The 23,745-nt window shown below is 36.7% G+C and overlaps 1 protein-coding gene across 2 annotated transcripts in view; it reads right to left on the bottom strand.

The window, feature by feature from the left end:
* LOC105213620 (zinc finger protein 395) overlaps nucleotides 1–23,745 on the bottom strand; it is a 268,922-nt gene that overhangs the window by 85,484 nt on the left and 159,693 nt on the right. The window lies entirely within an intron of this gene.

Here is a 23,745-nt window from a genome sequence, read left to right on the forward strand (position 1 = left end):
CTAAAGATATATCAACTAAACTTTCAGGAATCGTTTTTTTTTCAGGCATTTCCTTACAAAGTCCAAAAATGGAGGAAATCGGATTAAAACCACGCCTACCCCCCATACAAAGGTTATGTTGAAAACTACTAGAAATGCTTTAATTCAGTAAGGGAAAACACTAGGAACCTTAAATTTCACTATAAAGGAGATACAGCAGGGCTCCACCCAAATTGGTATACAAAATTTTAAATGGGTGTGGCTCCGCCCACTTATGGGTCAAAAACCCTATCTCCGAAACTACTCGACCAATATCAAGGAAATTTGGTTGGTTATATTTTCCTTGGATTCCAATGAAAGGTGAAATTAGGACAAATCGGTTCACAACCACGCCTACTTCCTATATTCCAGAACTTTGAAGTCGATCTGAATAGTTTACTTTACAATATGTTAAGCAGAGAGCAGCTTCGGGTATGTTCGAGTGTGTTCAATCACACTAGCTTAAATTCGGTACGAGTGTGTCGTAACACTCTTCAAACACGTGTTCGATCGAGTTTGGAACCCGAAGCGAAAATAACGCAAACGAACAATCACGACGGTCCTATCTTCGAGTGCAAGCAGCAAACTCGGATTTTATGTATATTATATTTTCGGGTGTGTCGTGCACGTGTTGATTGTGATCGACACACTCGAGTGGCACTCGAAGACCAAAAAATAATAGATAAACATACGTACACACATATGTATGTATGTTGGCGTCGGGATGACGCGTTCTGTCTTAGCTTTTTTGGTTGAATAATTTGAATATTAGACGTACATAGTACATATTATAAAAGAATAATTCAATTTAAGAATAGAATTCACTCAAAACTTATTTTATTTATTAATTCATAAATCATAAATAAAAAACATTTCATTGCACTTAAATATTTTAATTTTTTTTAAATCACAAATTTCAGGTGTAGACCAGATAAGGTGTTTGTGCCATTGGAAATGTTCTCACAACCCGAATTTTCTATCGTTGTCATTATGAATTATAAAAAGTAAACAAAACAAACAAAACCAATAATCGTTGACAATCACTACGCAATAATAGCATGACTGCCAATTACATACATACATATTCTGAAATTTTGTGCACACTCGTGTGTGACTCGATCACACTCAATACGATCGGGTTAGAGTTCCAGCTCGTTCACAAACGAGTGTCAACTCGGCACTCTGTTAAATAAGCATATATGCTTGTGGTTCGAGTGTCTCGAAAGGCTCGTTCGTTTTGAACATGTCTCCAAGCGATCAATACGTGTATTCATACCGAAAAGTTTGATCAAACAAAATCAGAGTGGACATTCGAGTGTGCACGAAAATGATATACCCGTTGCAGCTCTCTGATGTTAAGTAAGCACTAGTTCGGAACAGAACTTTGCACAAATACTACATTTATAGTGTGGCAGCCACTTTCTAAAAATCGCCGAAATCGGACCATCGGTTTTCAAGGCCCCATATATCGAACATGAGAACCTCGGTGCTTCTAACCTAATATTAGGGTTTCCAGCTTTCAATGGACTTTATACCATATATATGACGAATATGTGGGTTAAATTGTGTATTATATAATATTAATAAAATTAAATAAATAAATTGCTAGAGTATAAAATGTTCGGTCACAACCAAACTTACTTGTTTTTTTATTAATTTTAGTAATTCATTAATAGCTCTTATAAACACACACATACACGTTTTCTTAAAAATCTAGCTATAAGCGTAAACTTTGGAATAAATATATATCATGATAGAAAAAGCCGATTTTACGGGCTTTACTGAATTATTTCAGATCAAAAATGTTGGTATATAAAAATTATATACTGTTGGGCGCTAGTGTCAAGAAGAAGCGCTCAAGAAACATTTTCATTGTCGTCATAATTATGAAATCATGCAGCGTAAACCCCACAAACAGTCATCAAACAAAAATGTACAATTCCAACCAAACAAAGGGAAAAAATAATAATATTATTATTATAGCAACAACAACAATTCAATATAATATGAAGTATATATTTAAATATACAGTCAAATATGTATATGTATCAATATATATAAAAAAAAGTTTGCGAAATTCGCGCAAGCCAAAGCAAACCCGCACACACACAGAGGAAGTCATGAAGTCATAGGTACATACATGCATACTAAAGCGCAAACGTTTGGTAAAAAATATTTCACTTTGCTGTTTTCGCAATACCGCAGCGTATGTACGAGTATGTATGTCTGTACAACACCCCCGCCACTTTTGAAGGCGCTCACTGACCTTGCGCAATAATATGATTTTGAGTCATTTTCGGCACTAAAAATAATTATCGTCGCGGCATACAAACCTCAAAGCGGCTGAGTGGAAAGTCGTTTGCGCCAAAGAAGTGCGTATGTATTATGGTGAGTGAGTGTGTGTGTGTGTGTATTTGCGCGCGCTTAACTGTATGCCAGTCTTTGCGTTGTGGTGCGATGTTGCTGGGTGGGGTTAGTGGGTTGCGCAAGGCATGACGGACTGCTGGTCATGACAGTGACATGGTATGTTTGCTTGAGCAGATGAGTGTGCGCGACGAGTGTTTGAGGTTGAGTGCGGTTCAGGTTCAGTTCAGGTGGATGTGGTGGCGCGCCATGTATGGGCATGTGAGGCGCGCAATGCTGTGTCAGCGCACGTTTTGGGAGGTGACAGCGCTGGTTGTTGTTGTTATGATATTTCGGGGTAGACAATTATTATTTTTAAATGCAACTCTATTAGTCAGAGAAAAACAAATTAAGCAAAATAAATTTTACTGGAAAAAGTTGGTAGAGATTGACTCCGTTTGTATAAATATTGGGAGTTACTGTGAAGCCCATATAACAAATATTGCTTAAAATACGGAAATCGCCGTTATTGCGTGACTTTAGCCATTAATTTCGAACACTTGATGTTCTGTAGTGAGATAATGAACTCATTAAAGCAGTAATAAAAGCTTTGACGCTGAAAATAAATATAAATTTTGTAAGCAAAGCGTTTCCTCTTCTACTTTATGCCTCAATTACGCTTTCTTCCGGAATTTATTAAGTCGAAAAGCGCGATTGGTTTTCGATTGTGAATTTTTAGAAAATTTTCTATGGACAGGTACCATGTGAGTGGAATGTCATACACTCGCGAAATTTATCACTGCAAGTGGTGTGGTTTTGTTAGAGCTTAAAAGCTCCACTAAATTATCTGGCTAAAAGCAGTAAGCAGTGATCAGCACACGACGTAGATTTCAAACAAAATAATGCAGACGACAAGCCACTTCACTTCTTACGCGGTACATATGTGTGTACTTTTTTCTTTTTCAGTTTTTTCAGTCGCTCGGGCAGTTCGGCACAGCGCAAACCAATATAATGTCAAACTAAAAGGCGATTTGCTAGATAAACACTTCTTTGGCAATTTGACACTACTCACACAAGCACACGCACGAAGAAATAGCCAAACCATTTGTGTGTGCGTACTTCTGGTTGACTTTATCACCTCAGTTCGCCAGCCGAGCCTTGTGCATACTCCAGTGCATGTTGGTAATAAAATTTTATGTTTCGCTACCAATATTTACTGTTGACTCCTTTCGCACTCGAACACACTTCCCTCGTCGTTAATTTACGGGCATTTCGTGCATGCCACGGCACACTTCGTTGTCGATAGCTTCGTCATTATTTGAGTCGTGAGTTGTTGTTGTGTATATTATAAAAAACTGAAGATATTGTTGTTGTAGCTTAGTATTTGTCCTGCTGTAGAAATCGGCAGCTAGCAGAAACTCATCGCGCTTAACATCTTGGCGATTTTACCGTAAACGTTTCGTGGCCTGCAGCTTTTGCCTTGGCACAGGGACATCGGTTGTGATATTGCGGTCACTGAGGTACCGTTAGAGCTGCCGATAGTTATGGCTTAATGTCGACAATAATTTCATTTGTTTTTGTTGCTTTTCGTGCTTGTGGCCGTTTGTTGCCACACTGACGGCATCCTCGCACCTACAAGTTCTCCTTGGGTGTATTTGTTTATTAGTAGTGTGGGTGAGTGTATGCAATTGCCTGAGGCTTTGTGGTTTCCTAGACACATTTTCACAAATGTTTGGCGTCTTATTCGAGTGCTAAGCAGAAGCTGAGCAATGAGATCTTATTGAACTAATCACAAAGATTACAAATAAACTCGAGTTTAACTTTTGAGTTTATGAAGACCATTCAATGTGAAGCTCAAGACAAGTCTATAGAAAACTGTTGTATGGTAAACTCCGCGTTTGCGATGAGTGTTTATTACTAAACACTCAAATGGTCAATAAACTCGAGTTTAAAGATTTTAGGTTATGAAGAACAGGCAATGTGAAGCTTAAGACAAGTCTAAAGAATTTTTTTGTATGGTAAACTCCGCGTTTGCGAGAAATGATTTTAGCTAAACACTAATGTTGCAAATAAACTCGATTTTAAACATATTTTTTTCATTTTCTTTAAACCTTTGCTTTAACGCCACCAAATAACAGTTTTGTGGTTCACTTGGAGTATTGCATCTTACTGCTGTCGGCCATTGAGCCCGTTGTTGCTGTCGCTCATACAATAAATGCCGTTATTTTTGGGATTGTAAAGCGCAATTACGGCATAGTGCCCGCCTACCACATACACATATACGGTTACTCGTACAAGTGAATGCCACTCGGCAGAAAAAGGCACCGGGTAAATCGAGTTGCGCTACAATGACTGTGGCCATTTGTTGCAAAAATTACCCAGCTCATTGTTTTCAGTTGTTGCCGTTGATAGTTGGTGGCACTGCTTGCTGTAATACATGCATGCGCTACCCTTTTTTGTTTTGTATTTCATTTTAATTTTAGCTTTTGTTTTGTTGTTGCAAAAGTGATATGCAGTGGCAGTGGCCAAGCTGCAATTGGTGGCACAGAGTTTGGGGTGCCACGGCGCACGGCGCTGTTGGTGTGGCAGTTTGTGAGTTGCACGGCTGGCCGATGATTGACGGGCGCGGGCGGCTGCTGCCATTGGAGTGCCCCCAATGCTGGCGGCCGGCAGCTGACGGCTGGCGTTGGGTTTGAAATGTGATATGTTCGCGCCGTTCGCTTTGCCTTTTCGTTTCGAGTACGAATTGTATACGTCTAATTTTCAGCTAAGTCTTGCACATATCTAATGCCGTTATTGATGTTATTCTGGTTGCAGAAATAAACTTTGATTTCCGCAAGCACGTCTCGCTTAGCGCTGGCACTCCGGCCGGCGACCACATGCCACTGCAGTCATTTGATTGAGTTTATCTGTGTGCACTCGCTGTTGTTGTGGCCATCATTTTGTTAGCGTGCCACAATTTCATTTTATTGTTGTTGCAGCATTTGAAAATTGCCAGCTGAACTCGCTGCAATTGCGCCGCATGTTGCACATTGGCGCGCTTTTTATAACGGCAATTATTGGCCAAGCGCGGGGAGCGCTGTGTGCTTGAGCGCAGGCAATTGGCGAATGCGGACGTGGCGAACGCAAATTAAACGCGCAAATAAGTGTGGCAGTAAATGCAGTCAATTTTGCATTGTTTTCACGCGACTCCTGCATTTCGGCATTGTTTCCACACTGGCGTGCTGACATTTCAGCGGCAACCCACTGCGCCGAGTGAGCGGCATCGTATGCGCTGCCAAAAATGCCGGCAGTGTGCCTTGCGGCAGGACGTCATGTCGAGCGGGCATGCGCGCGCGCGTCCACTCAAGCATTTCCGCGCTTGTTGCATGCGTGCGTGCGCTGAAGGTGCAACAAGCGGTGCATGGACGGCTGCATGGAGCGCGGCCATAGCGGTTGCCAACTTATAGCCAATTGCTGCGACGTGATTGATTTGCGCCGACATTCCTTCTTTTATTTTGCCACAAAAATATTATCAGATATTCAAGTCTTGCGGCATTCGCTGCCTCAACTGAAAGGTGTTGGCAACACAAATTGCACTCCGCTTGGCCAACGTGGCGCGCGGTGTCGTGCTGTACGTACGCAGCTACATGAGTGTGTGCATTGTAATTTCATAGGCAATAATTTGATAATATCAATTGCATCTGGCATTTTAATTGAATTCGGGTGCAGCGAGCGGTTGCATGTGTGGCATAACAATTTGCTGCAATTGCTCTTGTAGAACTGCCTTGTTGCACGCTATTGATCGGTATTTGAGTCGAATGTGAGTGCGGTAGCGTTGCCATATGACATCAAGCTGTCGCTGTAACTTACCATATGTGGTGGCATGCAACGTGTTCGCTACACTCTCCTTGAAACGTATATATTGAAAAAGGGCGCATTGTTTGAGTACACCAAAATTTTGGCAACTGCGTCAGCGCAACTCAGCGGCAATTATCAATTGAATCATTTCAAATGCTGCGTCAATAATAGCGAAATCATGTTTGTTATGAGCTAAAAACGCGCGTTGTCCGCAGACACAGCTATTATGGGTATTTTTGAAGGCGCAACAATTGCTTTGGTGGCAAATGGCAGAACGAGATTTATCGTGGCAAGCAATTGAATTTTTGTTGGCATTGCTGTTGCATGCATGTCTCGCGTTTATCAAGTAATTTGTAAGCAACATAATTGCACTACAAAAGTTTATTCACCACAAACCAAAGAACAACAACGGCAAACCAATAACAACTTAGGTATCCCTAAATTGTTGTTGGACTGCCAGTTGTTGGCGCAACGAATTCACTTTGCAGAAGTACTATTGCACAGTCGTGGCGCCACCAGAAAATGCGCATTAAAAAGTGGTCGCGTAATTTTCTAACAACAAAAGACAAAAAACACATTGAAATAATGCTGAAAGCCAGAGAAACCAAAAAGAAATCAATAGCTGTAGCTTTTATATGTAATAGTGGAAAACAACAACAATAAGAAAACCGAAAATAATTTATATTTAAATGCTCGTCCAAAAAGAAGCACACTTTCACTTTTAAATTGACGTCTCCCTGGCAGCTTTCGGTTTTAGTTTCGGTTTCGGTTTCGGTTTCACTTTTTACGTGTCTACTTGCGTAGCGTAAAAATGCGGTAGTGTCATTCATGGCTTACTGTGTTTTTTCGTTGTAATACAGCGCATTATGTTGCACAATTGCATTACTGTTCAGTGCAGCTAACGGTTGTTTAGATTAAATTAAGTGTTGCACTCGTGGCAAGCAATGGAGTTATGTTGTTGTTGGTATTGTACTTAGTGTTTCATGCGATATAAATCTCAATTAGGGACAGTGGAAAAAATATAGTAAAAATAAAGTTTTGAGTTCCACGCCAGTTTTACCAAAAATTAATATGTCAGAATCGCTCTTGCTGCTCTCTTAAGCAATCAAATTGCATAAATAAGTTACCGTTTTCTTGCTTGTGATGCTCGCTGCATGACAATCGCAAAATTAAAACGTTTTTTATGTAATTTTTTGGTTAAAAACTAAACATATGACTCATGCGTGTTCACATGATGAAAAACCATACACATAATTAATTTTTATTTATTTGCATCTTAATACTTTAAATATACCACTCCGTCTTTCGCTTCCGTATAATATGACCCGATCACGTCATTCAGAGCGTGGTTTTTATGAAAGCTCTTAAGCGCAGTTACGCGTACTTCCGCATGCTTTAACCTTCGCGCTCAATATAATCAGCTTGTTGTTTTTACTTTTGGTTTTTTGCTTGCATATCAAAATTTTAGTTTTGTAAATAATCATTTATAATAAATATTTTTTGAAATATGAGTGGTTATCAATTGCTAATTTAAAAACAGAAAACTTTTTTTACTATATTTTAATTTAATTTTTATTTTATTTTATTTTATTTTATTTTATTTTATTTTATTTTATTTTATTTTATTTTATTTTATTTTATTTTATTTTATTTTATTTTATTTTATTTTATTTTATTTTATTTTATTTTATTTTATTTTTATTTTATTTTATTTTATTTTATTTTATTTTATTTTATTTTATTTTATTTTATTTTATTTTATTTTATTTTATTTTATTTTATTTTATTTTATTTTATTATATTATATTATATTATATTATATTATATTATATTATATTATATATTATTATATTTTATTTTATTTTATTTTATTTTATTTTATTTTATTTTATTTTATTATATTATATTATATTATATTATATTATATTATATTATATTATATTATATTTTATTATATTTTATTTTATTTTATTTTATTTTATTTTATTTTATTTTATTTTATTTTATTTTATTATATTATATTATATTATATTATATTATATTATATATTATTATATTTTATTTTATTTTATTTTATTTTATTTTATTTTATTTTATTTTATTTTATTTTATTTTATTTTATTTTATTTTATTTTATTTTATTTTATTTTTATTTTATTTTATTTTATTTTATTTTATTTTATTTTATTTTATTTTATTTTATTTTATTTTATTTTATTTTATTTTATTTTATTTTATTTTATTATATTATATTATATTATATTATATTATATTATATTATATTATATTATATTATATTATATTATATTATATTATATTATATTATATTATATTATATTATATTATATTTTATTTTATTTTATTTTATTTTATTTTATTTTATTTTATTTTATTTTATTTTATTTTGAAGTTAGGTTATGTTTAGGTCAAGGCTTATATTAAAGGAAATTGCCATTTGACAATCGCAGTAGATACAAACATTTTCATATCTACATAGATAAAAAGAAGTATTTTTCAGCGTATTTTATTGCGACAACGCAACAAGAAAAGCGGAAATGTTGCCACAGCGAAATGGCAAATATTGATTATCTCAGCTGTCAACGTGCCACAGAAACGCATATTTACATGCCTACATCCGCATAAGACTCAACACAAGTATCTGTGTGCGCGTGAGTACTGTTATGCCGCCTCTGCGGAAGTCGTGCACTTGCTTGTCAAGCCGGCGGAAATGTCTGGGCTGCAGGAATGCCGGGCAGGAGTTGGCGACTGACAATCCAGTTGAACTCCACATACCAACTTTTTGTTATTGTTGCTGTTGTGTGTTTCGTAGTCTTTCATCGTACGCTCCAGTTTTTGTCTGTGCATGCGCGTGTTAAAATTCTCGCGGGCCAAATATTGATTTAACCCACTTTGCAAATTTACTTATCCGTCGCCAGCGAGCGATTTGCTGTCATTACACACGCACATATACACACATAATTGCATATATATACAGCTACATGAGAAATATTTGTTTGTCACAAGCGACTGCTGCGTGCGATCGCCCATGTTGCATGTGGCAAACAAATGTTCGCTGACAAACAAGTATGAAATTATGCGTTGATCGCAGTGCATATTGTATATTCATATATACATATGTATTTTTATATGTCAATAATGCTAAGTACACAGTTATAAAATTTGTGTTTTTGTATTGTGTGCGCACCAATTCGGTACTTTAGTTGGGGTTGTCACTTGTGTTTCTATTTCATTTAGCATTTTACTTTACTTTACTCATACTATTTACTTATTTGGTTACTAAGTGCGCTTTTGTGTTGTTGTAATGCATGTTTGTATTGAGGTTAGTGTTACTTGTTGATTTTTATTTTGTTGTTGTAGCTTTGTTCTCGTCATTTGTTACTCGTTTTTGACAGTTGCGTGTTGTGCGTAAATATACAAGGGTATAAAAATATATATGTATGTAGATATAAGTAAATGTATGCATACTCTGTTATGCTACGTTGTCTAGTACATTCAACATTCATATTATTTGCTTAGTTATGAGCGATACTCGAAACTGGTGGAGTGGGTGCGATTTCCTGTAACACTATTGAATTAATAACATACACACGTACATATATATGTTTGAATACACGTAAATATATACTTATATATACATATACATATATGTATATTCCTAAATACATCCATATCTTCAATTGGTATTCTGTGCTACAAATTCAAAGTGAGGGATATGCTGTGCGCTGAGCATTAACACAAACAATACAACACAAAGCACTTAGCTAATTTCAATTTCGAAAGAAGCAATCCACAAACATAAGTACAGTTATGTAGATATTATTTTTAAAAGCCCTCACACCTGTTTAATTCACGAAAATTTAATTGATTCAATTAATTCAATTGATTACTAGCACTGTGGCGGGAAAGTATGCAAATCTGTTCTAATAAAGCTCAATGCTGAATATGCTGAGGACCTAAAGTTTGTGGATTAGTTAATGCTTTACTACAGGGAAATTTATAACACAACTGAGCATATTTTCAAAACTCACTTATAAAATTTTGTAGAATTTATTTTTATTATTTTTAAGATAAAAAAGAATAGGGAGAGGAGTGAAGAAGACAACACTCAAACTACAATATTTCCAAAAAAACAACCTGTTTGGCAACTAAAAAACAAATAACCATTTAATAAGCTGGGAATCATCAACGCGGCGCGGCGCGCACAAACCAAGCTTCAGCAGCGTAGCAGTGAGACCAGCGCGAACCGTGACAGCCGAAAATGTGTTGAGCGGCGAGCGTCGCGCGCTGGCAAGACGCGCTATGTGCTTTGTTGCTTTTTGTAGTCTAAAGTGTTGGCCGCGTGACACAATTTCTTAGCGACACAATAATTTCGTAGGTACACACGCACCGACACGAGTCAGTAATAAAAATTCACCAAAAACCAAACTAAAATGACTAAAACTGAAATAAATGCCACGCATGCCGAAGGTGGAACAAAAAAAAAAAACGAAAATATTTTTTTTTATTATTATTTTTGCCAAATTCGCTTATTTCTAGTTTTGAATGAACGCGTTTACGAGCCAATTCACAACAAATTGGCAATAAAGAATAAAAACAGAAAATGAAGTAAATACGCGAACATATAAGTACACACTGACGCATATGCGTGCACCTGTAGTGCGTATTTGTACTTATAAGTACAGCGATTTGTATAGGTGGTGCTTACTCGCATCTCTTCTTTGCCACGCAAACGTAAACAAACAATGAGCTATCGAAGTGTGTTATTTAGTTTACTCCTATTGTTGTTGTTGTTGCTGCTTTTGCTCTTGATGACTTGTCTCACACTAAATATGGCGCACAGTTACACATAAGTAAGGCGGAAGTGTGAAAACGCCAGCGCCGATATGTTAAGGCCAGTTAAGCGCTACGCGGTGGGACGCGGCAACAGTGCTGGCTCTGAGCGCGCGCTACGCACTAGCGATATGACTCGCTGGCTGTTGTGAGTGTGTATGCGAGCTGAGCAGGTGAACGCGAAAGTGGTTCTCACCGGTGCGCGTGTGTGTAAAGATAAATTTTTTGGGTACAGTTTGGCGGCCTCGCACATTTTTTTTGCTTTGCATAATTTGGCAACGCACTTTAGCGCGCGGCATTCATAGTGTTTTTTGCGTTCGTGAAAATTTAATAACTGTAAAGTGAGTCGCTGTGCTATGCGTTAGTTGGCGCGTGTGCGGGCGAGATAGCTGACTGATATAACGGCGCGGCCGGCGTGTGAGCAATCATGACGTTATTCCCGGTGCCTGGCATGCCGGTATATAAACAAGTTTGAATGCGTAAATTTTACGGTTTTGGGTTTTTTCGTTGTTTTTCCGCTTTCAAGAGTCTTTGGTCTCATTGCCAATTGAGAAAGCCACTGCCTTGTAGCTACCGCTGCCCATTCGTTTGCTCGTTTCCATTCGACTGGGCTCGTTTCTTTTTAATTTTACTAGTGATTTTACTTTTCAAGCTGCGTCGATCGCACATCTTCGGCACCCTGGGCTGCGGCTGCGTGCCAAGTTGGCTTATTAATTCATGCCGCTATTAAGCGGGTTTCTATTTTCGTTGCGCGGCCACTTTAGTGTTATCATTTTTTTTTTTTTTATTTTTTCAATTTCCATTTCTGCTACGCATTTTTTATGAGCTTTTTGCTTTATAGTTGTGTGTCCAAATCACGCCCGGTTTTTGCGTGCGTATTTTGGTTTTCACCCGCGTGCCGTGCAATTTGGACTACGCAATTTTCGCTGTTGTTATCCAAATTCGTTTTTGTTTTGCTTTATGACAACGCTTGTGCGCTGGTGAGCAGCAGTGTTAAGCGAAGTGTTGTTGTTTGTTGTTGGTTAGCAAGTGCGTAATTTGCTTGTGCGTGTGTAACACATGCTCCATTTTTTATTAATCTTAATCTATTGATATTGGATTTGGGGTTTTTGTTTGGATTTCACACACGCCCATACAGTGTATGCGATAAATTTGTATGCTAAAATATTTATGTATATAATATTTATGTACATCTCTATTTCATGTATATTACTGGTGAATAATCCATCGTAAAGTTGAGTAGTTAATGAGACCAGACTCTCTTATTTACATAAGTTAAATAGACATGTCTATACATACATACATATGCATATTTTATGGAGTTCCACACAAGCTCAATGCTTATAATGGGAACTAAGTACCCGTCGCTTTGGGTGTCATGCTGCCTCCAAAGCTTTTACAACTTGAACTTGAACATTGTTACAGCTATAAGCGGCATATATAAGAATATACATACATACATACATATAAGTACTTATAAGCATTGTTGACCCAAAGAGGCGCTGAAATATTGGCAGTAAGCCAAAGGCAATTGCTGTCGAAGAAGGGCTGGTGTGGTGCTATATGCAAGCGAGTTATTGTTTTGACTCATGTGTAAGGTGCAGCAGTTGGTGGTTGCCTGATTTGACATGTGCGGACACATACGACAATACTGTTATCGGCACAAGCACTACACCTAGCTTAGCAATGAATTTTCCAATTTTTCATATATTTTTTCGCCTTTTTCGCCAGATTTGCGGCAAAAAAACTGTTTTATTTTCAACATGCTTTTCTTGCCTTTCCAAAGCACACAACCGTTGCTGTCCGCTGGTTAACAAAAAAAAACAACAAACAAACAGGAGAGTTTAAGTGGCAATGCAAAGTGCTGGGAAGAAAGTTGTGACTGTGGCAAGCCACAAGGTGCAGGCGTTGTCCCTGCTAGCCATGTTTAGACGTCCGTGTGCCACATGCAACAAACCTGAAGTGCATGCATAAGTAAGTGGCAGTTGATTGGTGGCATATTGCAGCCGCACCTACATTTTGAAGATTTCCAAGCCGCTTGCAAGTGGCCAAACGAAAGCGCGCAAAGCGGCAAATGGCCATACTTCCTTTTGCAGTTGTGGCATGCCTCTTAGTTTTTCGCTAAAAAAAAATATCTTCTGCATTTGTGCAGAATTGCATACTGACAGTGTAACCCCTCGAAATATTTTCGTGTCCGCCGCAGCTGAGAAATTAACGCTCAAATGAAATTTGATTACTGGGCTGTCGCTGGTTTCCTGTATGGGCAGAGCAGCCCACTTTTCGCATAAAGAACATTCAAAATGCTAGTTCACACAGCGCGCACTCCAAAAGTAACAAAATAAAAAATGTGTACGTTTTAGTCAATGTATACCGCCATACTAGACGCCCCAGTTAACACCTTGTTTAGCCGCGAGTTACCGCGCAGTGTTCGCTGTGCGCCGCGCGTAAGTGCTTTGTATGCGCGACGCGTACAGCCGGAAAGTATACCAACCTATATACAAGCAGTGTGTACCATGCAGCGTGCAACGCATAGCGGTACTAATGCGGCAAACGCGAACGCACACGCAATCAAAATAATAATTAGAATTCAAATAGAAAGAAAAACTATGAGAATCACGATTCATTTGCGGCTAATTCAGGGCTGCGGCCAACAGTTGTTAGCCGTCATCTGCCCGTTTGGCTTGCCTTATTCGCCTCGCATTGCCAATTACCGGTTGCCCGCTTGCTTGCGCGCCTCATCGACGCATACGCATTACACGTACGTACGTACTTACGTGTTGAATTGGCCAACAAGTTGCCTGCCGTTGCCGTCTCGTAGATATGCGCGATTTACCGTTAACTACAGACGTTGACTGAGGCGGTAGCTGACGCGGCTCAAACGCCTTGCTTGGCGGCTGTCAGGTTTTTCCTCTGGCAATCCATACAATGTATGTGCACACACACACACCTTTGAATATATGATTGCGAGCGCATAGACGTATATACATATGTGTGTGTAAATATAATGTATATACATAAATAAACAATAGCAAGCATATTAAGGCTGCGCGCTGCGGCATGGCATAGGCCTCATTGCAAGTCATTGCGTCTGCCACAGCGGAGTGGAGCGTTTGGTATTCGCAATATGCTCGCGTTTATGAAATTCATTGCAGTTTTATGCTGCTGCAAAATATTTCTTGCTCAAGTGCCGTGAGAAAATCGTAGTGTGTGGCCGCCTGCTAGGCCTCGCATGAATACGGTTATGCGGCGGGCAAGCTTAATGCTTGGAAATTCGCGCGAACTGAAGACTAATTGCGGTGGAAATTTGTAATGCAAAGTACTTAATTAACTTGATTGAGGTTAGAAAATAGCATTTTTTCTTTAAATATAATTATGTTATGTTATGCTATATGGTGTCGTGTTGCGCTATGCAATTTTTTATTGTATTATATTATGCCATGTTATGCTATGTTATCTCAAGTTTTGTTCTAGTAACTTATTTCCATTTGTTAATACAATTTGTTCAGGTTTGCTTGTTGCAGATTTGTTTTATAAATAATTTTTGTTGTTTTGCTATTTTCTTTTATTTTATTTTATTTTATTTTATTTTATTTTATTTTATTTTATTTTATTTTATTTTATTTTATTTTAGTTTATTTTATTTTATTTTATTCTATTTTATTTTATTTTATTTTATTTTCTTTTCTTTTATTATTTATTACTCGTCTTTCTTATTTCTGTTGCCTTAACTCTATAATATTTGATGCATTTTTATAATTCGCATTATATTTTATTCAATTGAATTTTGTTATACACCAACACAAGTCCTTTGAATCATTTCCCATTGAATAATAAATGTTTCCTCGTACATTGTACATAAGTACATTGCTACCGCTTTGCGCTGCATAAATCATGCAGTTGAAAGTTTAAAACTCAATTTGCTGCGCTGTCGGGACTGGCGACACATCACCCATTGCAATTGCCCGCTGGCAATTGGCAGATGAGATGCAAATCGCATGCGAGTGAACGCTGCTAAGCGCACATACAATTATCCAACGCCTGGCTGTAGTCTTCCGGGCGTCCGTAAAAGCGCGTTACGACGGAGCAGGGCGAGCAAAGTGTTGGCTCGTGATAAAAATATTTCCCCAAGGCTTTCGACAAAGCAGCGCTCATATACATACAAACTACATACATACATTAAATGGGTATATCGGCATTACGCATGCGGCCCGTGCATGCAACAAATGTGTTTTCTATGTCAATTGTAAGGAAATTGTGGAGATTTCACCAAATCAATATGGCAAATTCTTGGAATTCGACAACTGAATTATTGCAAATCAGCTTTTCGTCAGCGGTAGCAGCAGCACCAGAGCCCCCACCATCAACAGCAACATCACTCAGCACACTTGGTCAGCCATAATTGAGACATGTGGCACAGGCAGCTGAAAACACAGCCTGCAATACCGGCAGCGCAACACTCAATCTCTGCTGATCAATTTTCGTCAACCCATTTTCATAGCAAGCGTTGCTGCTTTGCCACAAAATAACTGTGTGATTGAGTTGTACGGCCGAACTGTAGATTGCTGCCGGCGGCCGACATTTTGCTGCGCACAGAATTCGAAGTGGAAAATAGGAAATGGAAAATATTGTAGAATTGCAAATTGCAGCAGTTACTTTTGTGGGCCCCAGTTGAGCTTTCATGAGACGAATTATTGCTGTGTTGATTTGAGATGTGCTTTGGAGTGAAATGCAAAGCAGCAGCAGCAAAAGCGGTCATATTGCAGCCACCAGAGACGCTGTTGCATGCATAATCACATTTAAAGAGGAGTTTTGTATGATTCTGGATTTGTGTTGGGTAAAGTTAAACAATTGCGAAAATGGGTGAAGAGCGTGATTTTTCTGTGAGTTTTGTCTGCACACCAAATGAAGACAGTCAATTTTGTGTCTCTAAAAGGCGGTAAACCTTTCAATGTGGATATACACATAAGTTGTCCCCTGGGTCCATTAAATTTTGTTGCAGTCGAAATGTGCGCAATTCCGCTTCCTAATTAAGATAAATCTCGCTTCTAATATAGGAAAAATAAGTTGAAACAGTGTACAGAGCACGCTGTTTGAGTGACGGTCAACTTTTCATTGCAGCTGTCGAACTTATGCTGACAGCTTAACGCAAATGGTTGTGTCACGTTTGTGAATTTGGGTAATTTGCGACAACAACAACAAGCAAAAGGCACAGCGACACTCGGCCATCAAATCGCCACGGAATGCTGCAGTAATGCGCTGGTGGCATGCCACAAAACCGTTTCGAATGTAAACGGCATGCCAGTCCGCGCCTACATGATCGTAATGCCCCTGCTTCCCTCTCATTCGACTTTTAAGCGTACTTTTCAGCGTTTGCGGCCTGTTAGCTAACGGTCCGCTGGCTTATCAGCGTAGCAGCACAAGCGATCTGTTGAAGGGACGCTCAAGTTTGGATTTTGCAGCTTTGCGGAGTGCGCTAAGTGCCTGCATGTGCTGGTCACTTCTTTTTGTTTTCATTTATTTTTTTAATATATTTTTATACATTTTTTTTAAATTTTTTTTTTAATTTTTTTATATACACAAAAGCAGCTAGTTGTGGTAACATTGGACTGCATTTTGGCAAAGACTTTAATTACGCTTGTTTTCGTTGTTGTTGTCGCAATTTGGTCTTTCATTACTTCACCTTGAGAGCTAGTGTTGGTGGCAAGTTAGCGCGAAATACAACAACAACTTGGCTTGCCGAACATGTTCGTGTTGTTCGTGTGTTCATGTAGTTGTTTGTGTAATTTCCTAAACATCCATTAAATCTAATGACTGATTGTTTCGAATGTCTCGTTTGTGCGCATGCGCCCGCAGCACTCCAACCATTTTCGGCCAGCGCATTTGCGACGCTGCTTGTTGGCGATTAGCGCGAACAATTGATTTTGCATTAGTTAGTCGCTCAGAGGCCACAAATTACAGCATAAAAGCGGCAAAGAGTGTCAGCAAATAACAACAACAAAATGAAGCAGCGTTTAATTTGTCATAAGTCACATGTGTGCGCATGTGTGTGTGTGTGTATTGTGTGGCATACAAGCGCTCGTAAGCGCAAGTGGGTCAATTGCAAAAATGTTAATGGAAAAATCGAAAGTAAATACAAGTTATTGTAACGATTTCGCTGTAACGGTACTCAATGCAAACTTGTTTGCAAAATGCAAGCAGACAAATGTTTCATCACACAGCCAATAATGAAAATGTTAATTAATGTTTTTTTTTCAAATTACTCGAACACGTATTAGTTAAAATTTATTTTTAGGAAAAAAATTAAAAAAAAAAATTAGGAAAAAAATACTAAAAAAAAATATTTAAAATAATGTTAAATCTTTTCAAATATATTTTTTATGAAATTCTTCAATTTCTTCACACCTAAGTATTCGCTTAGTGAATTTCCAATGAACGAATCTCTATGTAGATGTACAAGTACTTGCGCGCTCAACTATTGTAACTTTTGACTTTGAGTTCTATTATGTTTTGATGTTGTTATGCGCAATTATGTTGCATATTGCAACCACAAAACAACAGCAACAGCAACAATAACAATAAAACATATAACTGCCACAACATAAATTCTGACCTAAATTCAATTAACGTTGCATTCGGGTCATAAAAACTACTTATGATGCAATTTGTGGACACACACACTCATACATATGTACATGCAATATTAATATTCCGTTGTACGTGTGTGGGGACGTGTGACGTAGGAAGCGCATAAGCGCATGAGTTGTTGCCGTTGAGTGCGCATTGCTATGTGACGTCAAAAATAGTTTATTACACAGCAAAATACAAGCAAGTACACTTTTCAAAAACAAATACAAATTATGATGATTTTATTGTTGTTGTTCTGTTTTCAGTGACGTTTCATGATGGCGTGTTGTTTACACGCTTAAAACACTGACTTGCACGTAAAATCTGTTTTTTTTTTTATGTTTGTACGTGAGCGAAAATGAATGCCGTTGGAGGTTAGACGTTAAACCAATAGCAGCGTAAGTTATATATCACGGATTTGTAGTAGTGTAGAGATGCCATAAAGCTTTGTAGTTTTGAAGGTGTTGTATGGTAAGAATTGCTTTGGATTTAATGCATTTAAATGAATAGAGATATGCGCTTGAAATGTTTATATTTTAGAATTGTATGAATATTGTGAAGATGTGACTAACTGACTTTAACAGAATACAGTAGGTTTCCGAAATAACGAATATTCGTTTTAACGAAAACCAGAATTGGTCCAGTTTGGAAGAATTTATTATATTCGAATTGTTTTGTTATGGTTTATCATTTTTTAACAAATAATTAATAAAACCATGTATTAAACTGCAATTTACGGAAATTTATTGTATTTTATTTTATTTTATTTTATTTTATTTTATTTTATTTTATTTTATTTTATTTTATTTTATTTTATTTTATTTTATTTTATTTTATTTTATTTTATTTTATTTTATTTTATTTTATTTTATTTTATTTTATTTTATTTTATTTTATTTTATTTTATTTTATTTTATTTTATTTCATTTTATTTTTTTTTATTTTTTTTTTTTATTTTTTTATTTTTTTATTTATTTCCCATTTGTTGTTTTTATTTGCTTAATTGCTTACAAGTAGTTTCTTCCTACAGTATAGTTATACAAACATGACAATTAACTATTTATTTATCTATCGGCAGACACAGGTCTGCAGTAAATACTCGCGAAGCGGTACCCAAATGGTAAATGTATATCAGCGAGAATTAAATAGGCGTGAACAACATGCTATTATTATTATTAATATTATTATTTAGATTATTGTTGTTGTAAAATGTCTAAACTGCAAATTGATCTCTAATCTTCTAATTGAAATTCCTTGCTGGTTCCAATAAGCTGTCGCCTGCTGTTTTTTTATCTACACGCTTATTGCGCTGTAAATGCAAATGTTTTTGCTTTTCTTTTTCATTTACTTTTAATTTCTTTTATTATTTGTTTTTAATAGGTGCAGCACACTACAAATGTCGACTTTCTTATATAATTGTTTTTGTTTCGACTTACAACGCTTGCGCTTTTTGTTTTGCTTATTTGCGGTTTGCATTACTGGCCGGTAATTGTTGTCACGGCAGTTGTTATTGCCATCGATCATTTGCAAGGCAATTATTACAATGCTAATATTTATTTGCGCACGTACATAGGTACCGTAGGTATATATGTAGAGAAGCAATGAAAAATGATTATTCGCACGCCGCTGTCAACCATTATTAGAAAACCGAACAGAAATGAAAAGAAAACCCAGAAATTATGCGACTTTTTACGCATGCAGTGGCGTTGTTGTTGTAGTCAGTCGACAACTCACAGGCGCTTAGACTTGTAGACGGACCTACTGCAGCAACTCATTTGGCCTACAAGGAAATCCACTGCTCGCCAGCTCACAAACCAGACTAGTTCGCCGCACAGTCGACTGGAAATTCAGCGTAATTTTGCAACCGTTTTCAATTAAAATCAGCGCTGCTTGGCTTAGAGCGAAATGAGGCATTGCTGCTGATGATATCTTATGAGCTTAAGTACGCACATGCTCACGGTTGTAACGTTTCTAATTATTTGCGCGAATAGTTTAAATGCAGGTAATTGTAGGAGATTTTGTGTTTGCGCTTTTTGCACTGGCGTTGTTGGAAACTGGCTTCGTGAGTGAGTGGTTGGCCTTCGCACGCGCTGCAAATGTGCAGATTGCGGTGAAGTGGTTTTAGGTGGGTGTTTGAGCGAAGGTTATTATCAGGCGATATGATTTCACAAACATGAATACAAAAAAAATAATAATATAAGCGTTGTGCGAAATAAAGTAATAACCGGTAATAATTTGTGATAAAAGCTTAAAGCCAGCAGCTGTAAGCTGTCATTCGGTTACACTTGAACTGGAGTTGCTCCAACGCATGTGGTAGTTGATGCAATAGACGTTGTAACTTACGCCACAAGTTGATTCGCTTACATGATGAATACTTTATGTTAAATTTGTTTTTTGCGTGGAAATTTTCGATGCGAAAACAAAAATTAGGCGCAAAAGTCCCCGACGATTGCGAACGAGCGAGAAAAAAGTAACGAAAAAATCATCAATAACAATAATAATAATAAACAAGCGCACGAATCACTCAAACTCGCGCACACACACATGCATAGCGATGCCGGCGAGCGTTCAGCGGCCGGTGATATTGAGCGTTTAAGCGGCGTAAATTTCCACGAATTCCGCTGGTGACGTTCTTTATTTTTCAACGCGGATCTTATGAAATGCGCACACAGTTCTGTGTATCTACCGTATCTCTGTATGTAACCGTTGAATATGTGTGTGTGCTGCGCTGACGCCGTTATCTGCGTTGATATCCACTTTGTATTTGGAATTTCTCCATTAATAAATTTACGCGCGAATTGTATATGAAGTTTAATGGGATAAACTATTTGTTTAACACGTATTAAGTGCGGGAGCTTAGTGACCAAATATGGCTAAAAATTGCGTAGAAAAAAAATCGCGTATACGCCCAGGCCTTCAATGTGAGCATAAACTGCCAAAATATTTTTGGTATCGACTAAGCGTGTTTTTGACATTTTTTTTATTTTGTTTTGTTTTTATTTTCTGTTTTTATTTTCTTTTATTTTATTTATTTATATTTTTTGTGCGTCAGCGTTGCTTGTGGCGTCCTAAAGTGTTGAGCCAAATGACGAGTATCTGGCAGATAAATGCGTAGTGATACTCGTACGCATACAAAGAAATCAACTCGATGTCACATGTATACAAACAGATATATATATTTGCAGTCGCGTCAATCGCTGCGTAGCGCTGTGTTCGCCCTGTTGTTGTTGTTGCACTTATTAGCGCCTATATAGCGAAATAAAAACATAAAAACTATGTTCGCTAAACGAATGAATTCACACATACACAAGCTTCTATCTTAATAAACTCGTGCTTATGAGTGCTCTCATATGTTTGTATTTGTGCAAAAATTAATTTGCTATTTCCGCATACGCCAGCAAACGTCAGCAATAGTAGACAACAAGAGATACTACATATTAGAAGTGCCTTACTCAATCAAGTAGTTGTAGTTTGTACACATACAGACATACTGACAGACAAACATAGTGAATATTCAAAGCGCTTCAACAGTCAAAACAATAATAAAGCACGACAATGTCAACAACAACAACGCGACAGAAATTTTACAACAAAAATAAATATGTGAAAAAATTGTAGTAATAATAAAAACAAGATGGCGTTTGAATACTAGCATTGATAGCATAGAAATCATAGTGACATACAGACATACATACATGCAATGATAGTAAAGCTCAGCGCTGAATTGCAAATGTAATACAATATTACAAAAAAACAGTACATTGAAGAAGAAAATTATTTTATTAGTTTAATTAAAACAGTCACTTTGGAAATATGAACTTTTTGATTAAGGATTTTGATAAATTTTTCATCAATGAAAATTTATAATTTTTTTACCTTTTTTTTGTGGAAATATTTGAAAAAAATTTTAAGTAGTTAATTAATAATTATGAAGTAATATATTTTTTATTTTTCAAACATATTTAAAATTTGAATGCTAGTTGTATGTAATTAAGGCTTGATAGACGCTTCAAATAAAAAATTTAATTTTATTTATTTGAAAAATATATTTAGAAATGGACAAGAGTTGGTAAAATTGGCTTAAACGGTAGAATATACATAATTAAAAAAAATATAATATAAAATTCTGAACTGAGACTATTTTATACATACACATAGACTATATTTCAAAAAAATAAAAAAAAATGTTAGGAAAATGTTACAAATAAGCATAGAAAATATAGCACATGGCTGTTTCGCTTATTTTGTTGATTACGTATTCCTAGAAGTTGTTGTTCGAAAAGAAGTCGGCTTCCATTGACATGAATTCCCTTTAAATGACAACAAAATGCTGCCTACAGCGTGGCAAGCAGCAATGTGTACAAGTACTTAATGCCACACGCAACTAAAACTGCTGAGCTGTACGCATTACACGCATATGCTATTTACAAACACACACATACACATTTTTTTATGTATGTGCATAGAAGCTGCAAAAAAGTGTGCGTAATAGTCAAACGCAATTTCTGCTCCATTTACTTGCTTATTTATGAGCCACTGCGCTGTGTTATCAAATTAGAACGTGGCCGGCATTCGAACAATAGCATCCTCAACTCAATGCCTCACCGTCTTCTAGCAGCTAATATACTAGTACTATATATATCTGAATGTATATATGTATGTATATAAAAACAAAAATATCTGTTTGTATGCGAATGCAATAGCGCCATTAATTGCATGTGCCATTCAAAGCAGACATAAATATTTGCATAAATACTCGTAGTTATGTGGCTGTGTGTGTGTGTGTTTACGCAAAAAGTGCGCAAGTTCACGCTTTAATTCGCTGTAGTCGCTATTAATTTTTACGCCGCTAATATTGCTATTCTTGTTGTTATTTTAATTACGAAGCAGCTTTTTTAATCAGTTTTCAAATAGCCGCCACACAGACGAGCAGATAAGTGCACACACACATACTTTCATTTCTTTTCTAATGTAGTAAAGTAGGTCCACAAATGCGCGCGCGCTCGCTTATCACGCGACAGCAGTCTAATCGAAATCGCAATAATTAGAATTTCTTATTTTTTACTTTTTGTAATTTTGTTGTTGTTTTTTTTTTTATAAATTTTATTTGTTATGTTGCAAATAAAACGCTTTGCAAATAGCGACGCCACGTCTGCTGGACGCTTGCTGAAGAGCATCAACAAAATACTCATTGAAAAATCGAATGGGGATCAAAGCGATTAAATAATTCAGATTTTACCACTGAAAGTGCACTTATACGAGTGGACAGCCAGCGGCTTATCAAAGCGAGTAAGGCTTAGACAACGAACGCCCGCTCAGCTTTGGCGTGTGACTTTGATGCTGTTCGGCTGCCATATGAATTATGTATGTACATATGTTTGTCAATATGTAATGTCTATGTTTGCTTCAGATTAGATAGCAATTCGCGACGTAATAGTGCCTTTATTATTACTATTTTTTATAGCAAGCTTTTTACATACATACATACATGCACCTACATACATATATATATAAATATGTATGGATATTGAAAAAAATATATATATATTTACAAGCGCTCAGCTTGGCTTCTGCTTTCTTGTTAGCGCCACAACAATGTCCCGCTGATAACCGAACGAAAATATTTACAAGCACACATACAAGCATTATCCAGACATACGCATATACATACATATATATGTATGTATAAATTTATATTCAACTAAAAGCTTTGAGGGCACTTGCATGCCATTGGATGCTTTTTGACGTCGGCAAGTCGCGACTATTCAGACTATTCATACCAAGTATGCGGCAAACCGAGAGCGGCGGCAACAACAAGCGTATGAGCAATCTGCGATAACTAAAAAACAGTAATTTGTATGAGCGCTTAGAACAAAACCTTCCCGCCAGCGGCACCCACGCACTTTTTCTATGTCTCTATGTGTACATTGATATATAATTTATACATACATATGTATATTTATGTATGTACCTAAATAAGTGGTGTTTGGGTAATGAAAACATTACCAGCGTGTATCTATGTTTACTTATGTGCGTACTCATGAATTAAACTTTATGTACATATGTATA

Source organism: Zeugodacus cucurbitae, chromosome 2, assembly GCF_028554725.1.
Source record: "Zeugodacus cucurbitae isolate PBARC_wt_2022May chromosome 2, idZeuCucr1.2, whole genome shotgun sequence".
Taxonomy (NCBI): Eukaryota; Metazoa; Arthropoda; class Insecta; order Diptera; family Tephritidae; genus Zeugodacus; species Zeugodacus cucurbitae.